The sequence below is a fragment of the Ceratotherium simum genome, chromosome 34 (assembly GCF_057802395.1).
Source record: "Ceratotherium simum simum isolate JZ-2026a chromosome 34, ASM5780239v1, whole genome shotgun sequence".
Taxonomy (NCBI): Eukaryota; Metazoa; Chordata; class Mammalia; order Perissodactyla; family Rhinocerotidae; genus Ceratotherium; species Ceratotherium simum.
In genome coordinates, this window is record NC_141933.1 from 29,857,956 (window position 1) to 29,872,917 (window position 14,962).

Genomic DNA, 14,962 nt, shown 5'->3' on the forward strand with positions numbered 1-14,962 from the left:
AGCCACCTCATTATCCGCTGTAATCCTCACGACATTCTTGGGAGGTAAGAACTTGCAACTGTTATCATTCCGTGTCACACAGCAGGAGACAGGCTCCGAGGTGAACTTGCCCACAGTCACTCAGCCGGACTCAGAACTGGGGGATCCCGAGCGGAGGGTGGTCTCCCTGGTTCTGCTTGCTGCGACCAGATGTCCAGTGAGCCCTGGACAGTCTCAGTTTAGCCTGTGCCTCTCTCCAAAGCGCCCTGGTCTGGAATCTTATGATCACCCTCACCACGCCGCAGTCAGGTGCATCTTTGCATCCATGGTGCCTGGCACACAGAAGTGCTCAATGAACAGTTTCGAAGACACTTGTCTCCCACCTGAACCAGCCACACACCCCCTGCCTCTGCCTTGGAGCGGAGGAGGAAAGCTCAGGGTCCCAAGGCTGTCGGAGGGGTGACCTGACTAAACGAATCTCTCTGGGCTCCAGGCTCCCTTTATCTGGCCATGGACTCCGCAGCCCAGGGGCTCAGGCAGGCTGGGCGACCACCATGGATGCTTGCTGAGCCCCGCATCATATTCCCTCCCCACCCACCTCCCCGGGAGAGAATCGGGATCGAGATGGACCACACTCATTCACAGGCTAACGTTTCAAGTGAGAGGTGGATGGAGGCTTAATAGAATTAATTAATTCTCTCTGTTCCATGAGGGAAGGGGGAGGGAGATAAGGGGAAACCCCACCACAGCTGGCTCCGAGACCGCCCGGAAGACACTGGCCGTGGCCCCCCAGCTCCTTTCACTGCCTGACGTCCTCTGCGGCAGGTTCAACCTTGTCCAGGGCAATAAGGAAGGGCAGCCTTTCCCTGCTCGCATGCTATTTGTATAGGGAATCAGCCGCGAGGGTTTGTATTTTCCATGTGTCGACATTAGGCAGCACAGGGGACAGGGACAGGTCCCCGCCTGCTTCCCTCCCCATTTAGAGCAGGGACATAAATCCCAACGCCTACATTGAGGGGGAGCAGGGTGGTGCCGAAAAGCAGAGACTGTGGAGGCAGAACGCCGGGCCGTGAGTGCCAGCTGCTCCACCATTACTGGTGTGGGCCCTCGTTTCCTCATCTGTAGCGTGGGGACAGTGGCAGTATGTCTTCCGAAGGTGACCGTGGCGATGAGCGGCGGAGCACTTAGAACAGTGTCTGACATACAGGGGTCCTTGTTACTGTTGGCTGCAGGCCAGTGAGGAAAACGAATGTGGCTGGAGGTGTCAGGGTAGTAGGGACGAGGACACTGTGCTGGTTCAGACAAACAGGCTCCATCTGAACCTGGCGGACTGAGCCCGTGGTCACACAGACCCGCTCTTTCCAAAATCTTCCAGTTTTGCAAAAGAAGCCAAAAATCTAGATTTTGTGCCACATCTTCTAATTTGTAAATGCTGACAATGAATTTAAAAACCATGAAAGACTGAGCCAGACACAACAAAACCAGTCAGTGGGCCTGGTCCAGCTGGGAAGCTCCAGACCGCAGCCTCTGCCCGGTGCTCCCTCCTGTCACCGCAGAACGGGTGAGGTCAGAGCTATGCAGCCGCCGCGAAATACAGAGGAGGGTGGACTGTCTTCATTGCACCCAGAGTGGGACTTGACAACCAAAGGGAAGAGAGGGGACGGGGTGGGCAGCGGGGGCTGGGATGGGGAGTGGTAGGTTGGCAGTGCCCCGGGCGGGGGGAGGCACTCCTTGGGGACAGGACATCCCAGCCTAGGCAAGCTTCCTGTTGGGACAGAGTGGCAGGCAAAGCCCAAATTGTGGATGGGTGCTTTAAATGATGCCACTAAATCTTCAAATCATGGGACCACCCTTACCTTCCAGTCGCCTTCTTAACCTAAGAGCCTGGGCTCAGGATTCAAGCCGCCTGGATTAATTCCTGGCTCTTCCTCTTACCAGCTGTGTGGCTTTGAACAAGTAACTTCACCTCTCTGCCTCGTTTTTATTTGTACAAATTAATAGTGTCTATCTCATCTCTATCGTAAGAAAGAAATGAAGTGAGAATGTGAAAGCTGGCATAGTACTAGCACACAGTAATTACTCAAAGAAGATTATTATGAAGGTAAGTAATAATCATTTAAATAAAGGTCAGCTCTGATTGCTCACAGAGTAACAGAAATTTATGAAGCACTTAGCGTGTGCAAGCTTTAAAACCAGACTCCACGGGGAATGTTAGGATGTTGAGGAGAGGCCTCGCGTCTCATTCACCACTAAATCCCCAACACGGAGCACAGTGCCGAATGCGAGGTAGGAGGCCCACGAACGCTCACTGAGTAAGGGGCCCCTGTCCTCAGGGAATCTGGAATGGGAGGGGGACGAGGCCAAAATGTGTAAGAAATTAACAATGAAAGATTCACGCTGTTCAAGTCATCAAAGAAGGGCAGTTTGAAGCAAAAGAGTGTGGAGGTCTGAACGAATCAGATCCATAGTCATTGCTGGAAGAGTTCAGTTTTAGAAGAAATCATCTTGATTCAAGCAGTCAGGGGAAAGTCTCAGGGACACAAACATGCAGCTTGGATATGAAAGGCATTTCAAGAGGGCTGAGTAAAGGAGAGCTGGTGACAAAGTATGAGGTGTTTCAGGGACAGTGAGCAGAGGAACTTGATGGGGACAGGGTGTCCAGAACAGCTAAGAGGTGAAGGAAATCTGGAGAGCTAGGCTGATACTTGATTGAAAACGGCCTTCAATGTCAGGCTATGGTAGACATTGCTAGATGTCTCCCCTTCTTCCTTTTTAACAAAACATCTAATTTATTTGCCCGGAATGGACTATACGTCTCAGTCTCACTGGTAGCTGGGTGCAGCCATGTGACTAAGTTCTGATTTAGTTAAGATCATTGGGACTTAAGGGAAATTCTTAGTGCAAATTCTGGAATGTTGACAATGGCTGGAGCTGTAGCAGCCATCTTAGATTGTGAGGCAGCATACTAAACCTGATGGCAGAGGAAGGAAGGAGCCAGGCTCCCTGATGACTATACCAGCCTCAGATATTCTACCTCTGCATGGTCACACAAGAGAGAAATAAACTATACCGTTTAATCCACTGTTATTTGGGATCTATTTTAACGTGCAACCAAACCTAATCCTAACTGATACACAAGCCAAAGACTTCATGCTTTATCCTGGGGCAGCAGGCAACCATTGGAAATTTATGGGCGGGCAAGTAACAAGATGAATATGTGAAGTGGCGGATACAATGCAGAATAGTCTGGCAGCAACTGTGCGATGCGGTGGGAGGAGAGAGAACCCAGAGATGGGAGCTCAGAGAGGAGGTTAGGACAGGAGTGTAGGCAAGACAAATAAGGGAGCGTGTGAGTCTGTGTTCTCCTGAGAAACAGAAGTAATAGAATATATATATTCCTTATTGTAGGAAATCAGCTTATGCAGTTATGGTGGCCAAGCAATCCCCAGATCTCCAGTCAACAAGCTGGGACCCAGGAGAGCCAATGGTACAGTTCCAGTCCAAGTCCACGTCTGAAGGGAGGAGAAGACCAGTGTCCCAGCTCAAAGACAGTCAGGCAGAGAGATGGACTTCTTACACAGCCTTATTTGTTCTATTCAGGCCCTCAACTGATTGGATGAGGCCCACCCACACTGGAAAAGGCAATCTGCTCTACCTAGTCTACTGATTCAAATGTTAATCTCCTCCAAAAAACACCCTCACAGACACACCCAGAATAACGTATGACCAAATATATGGGCACCCGGTGGCCAGTCAAGTTGATGCATAAAATTAACCATCACAAGTGAGCATGTGCTAAAACCTGTTTTGAGGGAAAAACCATCCTAAGAATTGGGATAAAAAAGTTTAAAAAGTACAGAGCATAATGTACTTTGATAAGGTTGAAAAAAATTGTTGCTTCTTAGTTGAAATTGACAGGTTTGGTGGCTCAGGCTGGACCAGAGGATGTCGGATAGTCTAGTGTGGTATCTACAAAGATGGCTCCTCCTGAGTTATTACTGGGTCCAGATCCCGGTTCCTTGGATTACCAGCTCTGCAACCACGGGGAAGGGATTTAACTCCTCTGTGCCTTGGTTTCTCCTTCATCTATAGGACAATGGGGATAACAGTTTACCTGCTGGAGTTGCCATAGGAACTAAATAAGGGCATTCATTCACTCATTCACTCATTCTCAGGTCGTTGTATTACACCTGTTAACATGCCCCACACTGTGCCAGGTGCAGGAGTGCAGGGGTGGACACAACCATGAAGAATGGAGTTGCCTCTGTAGTAAGACTGTAAGTCAATGATGAAATGATTTCATATGTAATATTTCATAATAACGATTTCATAATTTCAATGATAAAATAAGACAGTAAGTCAATGATGAAATGATGCAGTGACAATTGCCACATGGCCTAGAAAAGCGTGGTGCACAGTGTGCACTGCTGGCGGCGTGCAGGAAGATTTTACATGGGAACAGATAACATTGTTAATTGTTTTTGGTAGCTGCATATTGACAACATATCTGAGAGGAATACTTGCTTTTCTATCGATGATAGTGACATTTATTCACTCAACAAACATTCCTTGAGCACCTACCAGGCACCATATGGTGCTGAGGGGATACAACAAAAAGCAAAACAGAAAAATTCCTGACCTGCCAGAGCTGGCATTATGAATTTTCTTTTACTATTAATTTAGTTTGCCTTTCTAAGTAAATTTAAGTTTGAAAAATAGAATACATCTTATCAAGTAAGCAATGCCTGGCTGGTAGGCAGACATGGCAAAAATGGCGAGGCTGGTACAAAATGAGGCACGTCTGGGATGCGCTGGGCCCGCGGCAGCTCACTTGAGCACCCGCAGGAAGAAGTTTCTAGGCTGGCGCTCTCACCAAGAAGCGCTGGGCCACATTCCCCCCTCACCTCCCTCCTCTTCCTCTGTTTACGTCTCAAGTCTCCTATTTATTTCTTTGACTATGTTTCGAGGTCTACGCAAGATTAAATCAGAGTGTTTCCACTCCAAAATTATAAGAAAACCTACTAATTGGCTTAACTATGGCAAAGCCTTGTAAATCAAGGAAACTCTGAATACGAAAATATTCATAAAGAGAAGTGGTTTTCATTTTCACTTAATACATAGTTGGCTAACCATGAGTTGCATTGTGGAGAACCTGTTTTACTGAATCTATTAATATCCTGTAATTATCCTGTCAAAGCTCCCAATTAAGTAGAGCCTATTGTATCTGCATTCTGAATAAATACTACGTGCTTGAGAATAATTTGTCCCTCCAGTCCATCAACAGGGCCTCCCCTCCCTAGTGAAAAGAACAACAGAAACGCGTTAGAGCTTGCTGCTGCCCTCCCCCCAGCCCTCTGCACACCACCCCTGTTCCCACCCTAAACAGTTCACATTTCCCCACAGGGAAACGGGAGTTCATGCACAGCAACTTTATTTCCACAAACTTTTTTCATTTCGCATCACCCCGCGCACACACCCCGCTACACAAGCGGACAGTATTTATGGAAAGATCTCCCCTCATTCATAGATGGCGATTGAAGTGAACGTTTAGGAGGGATGGACAGAACAAATGGGCAAAGGAAATACTGTTAAGCCTTTCAAAACCGACGCCCAACCAAGGTAAATAGTGAGGAAGCTGTGCTGAGTCGGCGCCCAGTGGAACCGCAGAACTGCTCCTTAGCAACCGCACTTCAGTCGACAGCGCGGATAATACGCACGCATGCATGCATTCATTCATTCACTGGCTCATAACTGTGTTTCGCTCCTCTGCCTTGTAAGGTACTGGGTCAGACTCTGGAATGCAGACGTGAACAAAAAGGAGCTTACAGTCTAGTGCGTGAGAAAGACAGTCATCAAGATGTCACACAAATATAAAATGACGAAGTGAGCAGCGCCGTGCAGGAAAGGTAAGCGCAGAACAACCCAGGGATCCGAGCGAAGCTGGGGCTCAGGAGGAACGGAGAGCTGAGGGCCGAGAGTCTTAACCGGGCGAAGACGGAGGGACGGCGTTCCGAGCGCAGCGAGACGGAGGAGACAGCCCGCCGCCGCGCTCGAGGCGCTCGAGGCGGCACACACGCGCTGCAGCGCCGAAACAGAGGCGAGAAGGGGACAGCGTCAGGCGGGCCCGGCAGGCAGGGCTTTGGAGGACACGGCAAGGAACTTACTGGACTTGACTGTGAGAGCGGTGGAAAGCCACTGAAAAGCTTTAAGCAGAGAGGGTAATATGATCAGATGCACATTTTGAAAACAAGATACAAATGGCAGTGTAACAACTAAGTCTGCTAATTGTCCCTCAATATTTTCCCCTTCGTCTAGGGACGGGGCACCATCTGGCATACAGACTACATTTCCCAGCCTCCTTTGCAACTACATACGTCCATGTGACTAAATTATGGCCAATGGCAGATAAGCAGAATGGTAGATGGGTGGGGCTTCTAAGAACCTCTTTTAAGAGGCAAGTCCCTGTGCTTCGTGCGCTCTTCTCTGTCCCTTCCTCCGTCCTGCAGCGTGGAAACCAGATGCTGCCATCTTGGACCCTGAGGAAGAAGCCGTGCGTGGAGAAGCAACAAGAAAGAAGGATCCCGGGTTCCTGACATTGTGGAGATCTTTACCAGCCCTGGACAGCTCCTTCAACTTTTTAATTTATGGAGATATAATTTGTATACATTTTTTATATACAAAAAAATACAACCACATCCACTTAAAGTGTACAGTTTGGTGTGTTCTGACAGTTGTACACATCCATGTAACTACCTACCAACACAATCAAGAGTCAGATCATTTCTGTTTCCCCCAAAATATTTCCACGCCCCTTTGCAGTTCACCCCACCATCTACTCCCAGCACGAGACAACAACTGATCTGTTTTCTGTCCCTATAGTAACTATAGTTTTCATTTTCTAGAACTTTATATAAATGGAATCATGTACTGTTTTGTGTCTAGCTTTTTTCCTTCAGCATTATTTTGAGATTCGTCCATGTTGTTGTATTAATAGTTCATTCTTTTTTCTTGCTGAGTAGTATTCTATTTTATGAAGCTATCATATGTAATGTACATCACATCCTGAATGTAAAAAGTTTGTTTAATCCATTCACCAGCTGATTAGACTATTTGGGGGCTACTGTTCACAACTGCTGTGCACTTTTATGTACAAGTCTTTGTGTGGACATATGATTCTCTGGGTAAACACCTAGGAGTGGAATGGCTGGGTCATATGATAGGTGTATGTTTAACAATATGAGAATCAGCAAGTTTTTCAAAGTGGGTCTAGCATTTTACATTCCCATGAGCAGAGAATGAGAATGCCAATTGCTGCACGTTTTTGCCAATACTTGGTATTGTCGGTCTTTTAAATTTTAGATATTCTAATGGGTGTGCAATAGGCTCCCTAGATTTTTATATAAGAAAAAAAGTAACTTCTTAGTTGTGTTTAAGCCATGTTATTTTGGATTTTCTTTCACTCCCAGTCAAAGCTAACCTTTCGAATACAGAAAGCAAGAGTGGAAGGAGGAAGACCAGTTAGGAGACTCCTGTGGTTCAGACAAGAGATGGTGGTGGATTGAAGGGGGGGGGGCAGTGGAGATGGAGAGAAATGGGTGGACTGGCAAGATACTCAGGAGATAATGGATTTAGGATCGGTATTGGATTAGGTTTGGAGGCTTAAGAAAATCACTTGGGTCACACAGCAGGGGAGCTGGGTCTCAGACCCAGGCCTGTTTCAGGGCAGAGGATGTACTCAACCACTGCCCTCTCCACCCCCTGGATGCCGAAGTCACCCGGAGGAGAACTGGGCAACTTCTCCAGCTTTAGCTGTGGCAAATCTATGATTTTTGCTGATTGGGTTGTTTCTGTCTTTGTTTTGGTGCAGAGAAGGGTGTTTTTGGCAGGAGATGTTGCAAAAATGCTGATATTGGCATTCATGAGAATTTTTGATAATATTGTCATTATTTTTGTTAGTCCTCATAAAATTATTATTAGTATTGATTTCTGTGTTCCTCCTCTTTTAACTCCAATTCCAGAGGGAAAATAAAATCAAAGGACTTAAATAACAATAAGCCCACCTAATGCTAAAAACTAAACTAAGGGCTATGGTTGGGTGATTTTTATTTCATCCTCACAACAATCCTGTGTCTTTCTGCATTTTACAGATAAGGGAAGCTAAGACTCAGAGAGATTAAATAACTTGGCAAGGTCACACAGCTGGTAAGAAGTGATGCTCCCTACATTTTGAAACTTCACTTCCAAAGTAGAAGGATTATAAAGAGGGATCTGTTGGGATTAGGGTGAGTGGGGAAGAGCACAAGAGGCCCAGCAGTGTATCCAGACACAGGCTCAACAATTGGAAATTTCCTTCCAACATTTTATAGAGAGCTGAAAAATTCTTGAGTATGTGGCATTCTCTTCCACCAGTTAGCCGTGCTTGTTTTTATACGGAAATCCCTTTTGAAAGTTACTTACCTTGATCAAAGCTGGACAGCCTAGGAAGATGTATCATGAAGACCCATTTGCAAAACACAACCTAATAGGAAGACAAAGCTGCAGAATCCTCTGAGCTAGGAGTGACGCCCAGCTCCGCACTTCCTAGCTCTGTGACCTTGGGCAAATTCCTTAATCCTGCCAAGCCTCAGTTTCCCAGTCTGTAAAATGAGAAAAAGAACCTTTGCTAGGTTGTCATGTAAGAGTAAATGGAGCAAAATGTTGTGGGGTGAAGGGATCCAGAATATTCCACTGTGAAGAGTCTTGTTTTCTGAACTCCCTTTATCTGCCTTAAAGCAGAGCCTCTCAAAAGAATTCAACTGTCATAAATGCCCTCTCTGGGAGTCTTGCAACCAGGAAAGGTTGACTTCTATCACTGGTGATGAGAAGTTGGCACCAGGTTAAGAAATCACCTCAACGGATTTTGTCACAAAACTATCGTATCTCCCATCTTTTCTGCTAAGGGCCCATTTATCTTTCCTAAAAGTCATTTATTTTCCCATAAATGCCCTTCTCTCCCTCCTCTTCCTCTATTAAGATAGTATACAAGCCCCACGATGGTTAATTCTAAGTGTCAACTTGACTGGGTCATGGAGTGCCCAGATATTTGGCTAAACATTATTTCTGGGTGTGTCTGTGAGGGTGTTTCCAGATGAGATTAGCATCTGAATCCGTGGACTCAGTAAAGCAGATGGCCCTTCCCGATGTGAGTGGGCATCACCCAGTTCATTGAGGGCCTGAGTAGAATAAAAGGTAGAGGAAGGGAGAATATGCCCCATCTGCCTGACTGTTGAGCTGGGGCATTGGTCTTCTCCGGCCTCAGATTGGGATTTACACCCCAGTTCCCCTGGTTTCCAGGCCTTAGGACTCAGACAGAATTATACCACTTGCTTTCCTGGGTCTCCACCTTGCAGAGAAGTTGTGGGATTTCTCAGCCTCTATAATTGTGTGAGCCAATTCCTCATAATAAATCTCTTTCTGTATGTGTGTGTGTGTGTGTGTATATATATATATATGTGTGTGTGTGTGTGTGTGTGTGTACACATATATATTCTATTGATCCTGTTTCCCTAGAGAACCCTCATTAATACAAGCCCCAAATTCTAACCACCTCCTTGAGTCACCTTTTTCTGTGAACTTCTGCGTATGTATGTGAACAGAAATATGTCTTTTCTCTTGCTAATCTGTCTTTTCTCAGTTTAAGTCGAAGGTTAATTAATGTGTGAAGCTGGTTAAGATTGAATGTATTTATTATAAGGTATTAAAATGAGTTTTAATATCAATAGTGTACCAACACAAAAGTAGAATTTTGTGCTATCTCTCTTAAAAGGACAACGTTTTTTGGATTATTGGTCTGCTCTTAATAAAAGATTGTAAATGGTTTTTCTTTACCTTTTGAGTAACCCACTGTGAAACAAAGATTCTGTGTCTTATCAGAATAATTTCCTGTGCTTTATATTGTCTTTGTCGTGTCTTTGGTTATTTAAGAGAACCAAGTCTTCTCATGGTCCTATTTAACCAAGTGTTCGAACCTTTTGACTTTTTTGACATCTTCCCAAAATCAAATTCTAAATGAAGTCTTCTTGACCTCGAGCTGAGATTGAGATTTCTCAGAGGGTTCCTGGAAAATGTCAAAGGATTTGTTCTCTCACCTTGTAAAAAGAGAGACGTTAAACTAATTAGGTCTGTATGCTAAATTGCATGGGAAGCATTGTCAAGAACAGATATTTAACCTTCCATAGGTTATATTTGTATGGGTATTTGTTATTAATATAAATATTTCATAAATTATATAAGGTTTCTAGAAATATGTCAATGTCCTTTTTGCTTATGATATGTTCTGGTATAATGTTATCAGTCATAATTACAGTTATTATCTTAAAATGCTGTATTCACAGAGACAAACAAATTTCCTTGTCAATTGCATTATAATAAACTCACACCAGATCTTTAACCATGGCCATTTTAAGCATTTTGTCATTCACAGACAGTTATTGTGTTACTCTTAGGCTTTCATGAAAGCTCTTTCAATCAGCTACAGACCAAAGTGCTTCCTCATCAACAAAAGGGACCATCTCAGAGACCCAGGGCTTCTGATGACATTGCCCAAAGAACTTTCAGATCATACTACTGGACTGAGTCAGGATTTCCAGAACAAGTGCAGAAGCTGATGGGTTCATAAAACTGCCAGCTCAAGATCAAGCAGAACAAGAATTAATTACATGGGGCTGATGAAGATGAACTGATGAAGAACGATTACAATTTTTATGGCTTTTTTGCTTGGAACATTGTTGGTTCTTTAATGTTCTAGTTTCTGGATATGAGGAGCCCCTTTCTCTTTTCTCTTAAGCTATCTATAACTGACAGCCATTAGTAGATTATACTTTTGTAAACAGAAATGAAATATTCAACTTTTTCTCTCTACTCATCCCTCCAGAATTTGGAAACTCTTAGATTGAGTATTCTTATTTTCATACCAATATAGTTACTTGCGTAAGTTAAATAAGAATCTGTTCTCCCTGTAATAGGAAATAATGGGAAACATTGGTTTGATTACCAAGGCTTTAATTGGAATGCCATACTTGAGAATGATGTGTGTAGAATCAGATATGACCAGACAGTTCTAAGGAACAAAGGTTGACATTATGGGCCAATGCTTACAAAACCCTCCTAGAAAAACCAGCCTGGTACCTGGATTACAGGGTTCCCAGCCTTCAAAGTGAGTAAGTAAAGTCACTTCCAGGCAGGCCTAGGAAACTTAGGATATTTTGAAACTTCAAGAAGTGAGGAATTCACCCAAATCTGTAGGTACTGCAAGTGAAGTCTGATGGCCAGTTCTTGGCTTGACTTCTTATCCTCGAGAGGCTTTTAAAAGTCAAATCAACAAAGCAAATTTTAAAAGGCCTATGTGCAGGGCCAGCCCTGTGGCTTAGCGGTTAAGTGAACAAGCTCCACTACTGGCGGCCCGGGGTTCAGATCCCCGGCGCGCACCGACCTCACCACTTGTCAGGCCATGCTGAGGCAGTGTCCCACATACAGCAACTAGCAGGATGTGCAACTATATCATACAACTATGTACTGGGACTTTGGGGAGAAAAAGGGGGAAATAAAAAAGGAGGAGGATTGGCAATAGATGTTAGCTCAGGGCCGGTCTTCCTCAGCAAAAAGAGGAGGATTGGCATGGACCTTAGCTCAGGGCTGACCTTCCTCACACACACACACACACAAAAGATATAAGGCCTATGTGGTCAATTACCATTTTTATTGTACTTATGCAAATGATCAGGACAAATTTAATGAGACTAATCTTATTTTGTAAACGAGTAATCTTACTTTGATTATCTTTGTTCAAAATGGTGATGACTGTAGAAAGAAATTTTATGTTTCAGTGAAAAACTATAATCCACCCTTGTGGGTTATCAGATTCTAGTTCTGTTCATTGTCTTGGAGCTATTTTCACTTCATCATAAACTGGATCCTGCCGTCCTATGCATTTTGTTAGTAATTAATACTTCCAGTTTTTCTCCTACCCTCCTGACTTGTCATCGCTGAGAACTGAAACTGTCCTTTTCCCAAAGCCCTGTAAGTTGAAGCTGGATGACAATGCAACTTCAGAGGACTTATCACAACAGTGTGGGCCACTCAGAAAGCTCACCAGAACACCTGCGTCTTCTGTGTTCTCCTCCAGGGAATAACCACAACAAACACCCACTACCATCCTCGCTCCACCATCTAAAGACGTTTCAAGATCAATGTCTAAAAATCTTTTCAACTGGTTGCACTCTGGACTCAAAAAACAAAACAAAACAAAACCAACAACTGGCTTTATAATCTGCTCCAACCATTAACCTTTGTTTTTCTTTTGTTTCCATAGAAACGCCCCTCATTAAATGCCTGATTCCTTGCACCATGTAAAGGCCTGACTTCGGTGGGCACCCTACTTCCACCTGCACCATCATCTCCTGAAATGAGACACAACTGTTACTGGACTGACCTATTCCCAGGACTGAGAGACTGGTTCAATGGGATATGGGCCAATAAAACAAGGACGCAACTTATCTGTGAAACTTGTAAAGACGTTTTAGATGGGGTAAATGAAGGGATCCAGAATACACTACTGTGAAGAGTCTTTTTTTCTGAGCTCTCTTTAACTGCCGAAAAGCAGAACCTCCCAAAAGAATTCAACTGTCATAAATCTCCTCCCTAGGAGTTTCACAAACAGGGAAGAATGACTCCTGTCACAGAGACAAGAAGTTGGCACTGGGATAAGAAATTACCTAAACAGATATCGTCACAAAAGGATCATATGTCCCATCGATTCTCCTAAGGGCCCATTTATTTTTTCCATAAGTCATTTGTTTTCCCATAAATGCCCTTCCCCTCCTCCCTTCCTCTATTAAGATTGTTTATAAGGCCCAAATTCTAACCACCTCCTTGAGTCACATTTTCTGTGAACTCTCTCATACGTATGTGAATAAAAATCTGTCTTTTCTCTTGCTAATCTGTCTTTTGTCAGTTCTTCATTTTGTCCAATCATTCTTCTGTTTGTCCAACGGCCCTAGCTGTGGGCACAGAGCCAGGAAAGTCACGCAGTGAATATGGAGGGAAACATCTTTCCCACTCCACTTTGGCTTATGTCTTACAGACTTCATACCACCTTTATATTCCATCTCTCGCTGGCCTGTAGGGGAACTCAGCAGATGAGGATAACACAGTTTTATTTTTATGGCCCTAACTAAGCAAGGTTTTAACAACCACTTACTCTGACATTTAATCGGGTCCTTAAGAATGGCTTAGATTCTTTAAATAGTTACTACCTTTCCAGGGGACATTTAAAAAGTCATTTCAAGAGCTTAGCCACTTTAACTGAAACAGTGTAATGGAGCCGGTGCCATCTACCACCTGGTGAGGGTTAGGAGGAGAGAAGAGCGTATTAGGGACACCACAGGGATGCAGGTAGTCCAATGAGGAATGTGGGACCCACTATAGGACCCACCCAGGGTCTTCAAATAAATGGAATTTGGGTGGAAAAAATAGGAAAGGGAAACTGTTAGCGATTAAAAGAGATTTAAGAGATGGATCAATCAAATGAAATGTTGGTTTGGATTTTGATTCCAATAAGCCACGCTAAAGAAAAAAATTTTTTTAATTTGGCAAAATGGAATGCATTGTTGTTAATTTAATTGTGTGTGTGATATTGGTTTGCTGTTTTTTGTTTTCATCCTTATATATTGGAGATACACATTAAAGTGTTTATGGATGAAAGGCTGTAACATCAACAATTTACTTTAAAATATACCAGGAAAGAAAAAAACGGTGTATACAAATGCGGGAGAAGATGCAGATTAAACAAGATCAGCAAAATGATGATGATGACAGCTGGTTAATAGGTAAGTGAGGGTTCACAATATCCTAGTTTTGCATGTTTGCGATTTTAAATAATGAAAAGTAAAACAGCACACACCATTGCTGATAGTGTAAGTTAATACAAATCTTTTGGAAAGCAATTTGGAATACACATCAAAAATAATAAAAACGTTTGCCTCTTAAAAAAAAAACCTTGGCATTTTTGCAAACTTCAACAATTGACTCACAAGAATCCATGCTAAGGAAATAATCCCAGATATGTGTAAAGATCACTAAAAGGATATTTGTCCCAGAGAGGATTATGATGTCAGAACATGGAAAACCATCATAATGACTATCAATAAAAAATGAGTTAAGTAACTTATGGTGAAGGAATGTGTTGGTGTATTATGCCGTCATGAAAAATCGTGTTGCCAGAGAATACTTACTGACATAGAAAATGTTCACAATAGGTAAAAAATAAAGTAACAATTGGTACCCTATAATCAGATTTTTGCTTTCATTAAGAGAATAAAGATATTTCTCTAAAGTCAACAATGATTTTTTCTAAATAGCGGGAATGTGGATGACATTTTTTACTGTTCAGTTTTCTGTATCTTCTCAAATTCATAAAGAAGTACTTATCTGTTTTCAGGCAAATTAAAAAAGGATAGGTTAAGAAGACTTTTAATGTTAAATATCATGTTTTACAAACTCAAAAAGCACTATTTTTTTCTTAGAATTTTTTGAGTGATAACACACTTGGAGTAAAGCACACTAATTTTAAATACCCAACTTGATGCATTTTTACATATGTGCCCACCCATGTAATCACTACCTGGATCAGGATATAGAACATTTCCAGCACCTAAGTTTCCCTCATACACCTTTCTAGTCTACTGCCTGCCCTACCCTCCCCTTAGAAGTAACCACTGTTTTGACTTCTACAAAGATTGACAGATTTGTGCTGTTCTTGAACATCATACAAATGGAATTATGCATTATATACTCTTCTGTGTCTGACTTTTGTAATGCAACACAGTATCTGTGATTCATCTATATTCTTGTGTGTTTCATTATTCCATTACATAAATATACCATAATTTATTTACCTATTATCTTGTTGCTGGGGCATTTGGGTTGTTTCAAGTTATTGACTATT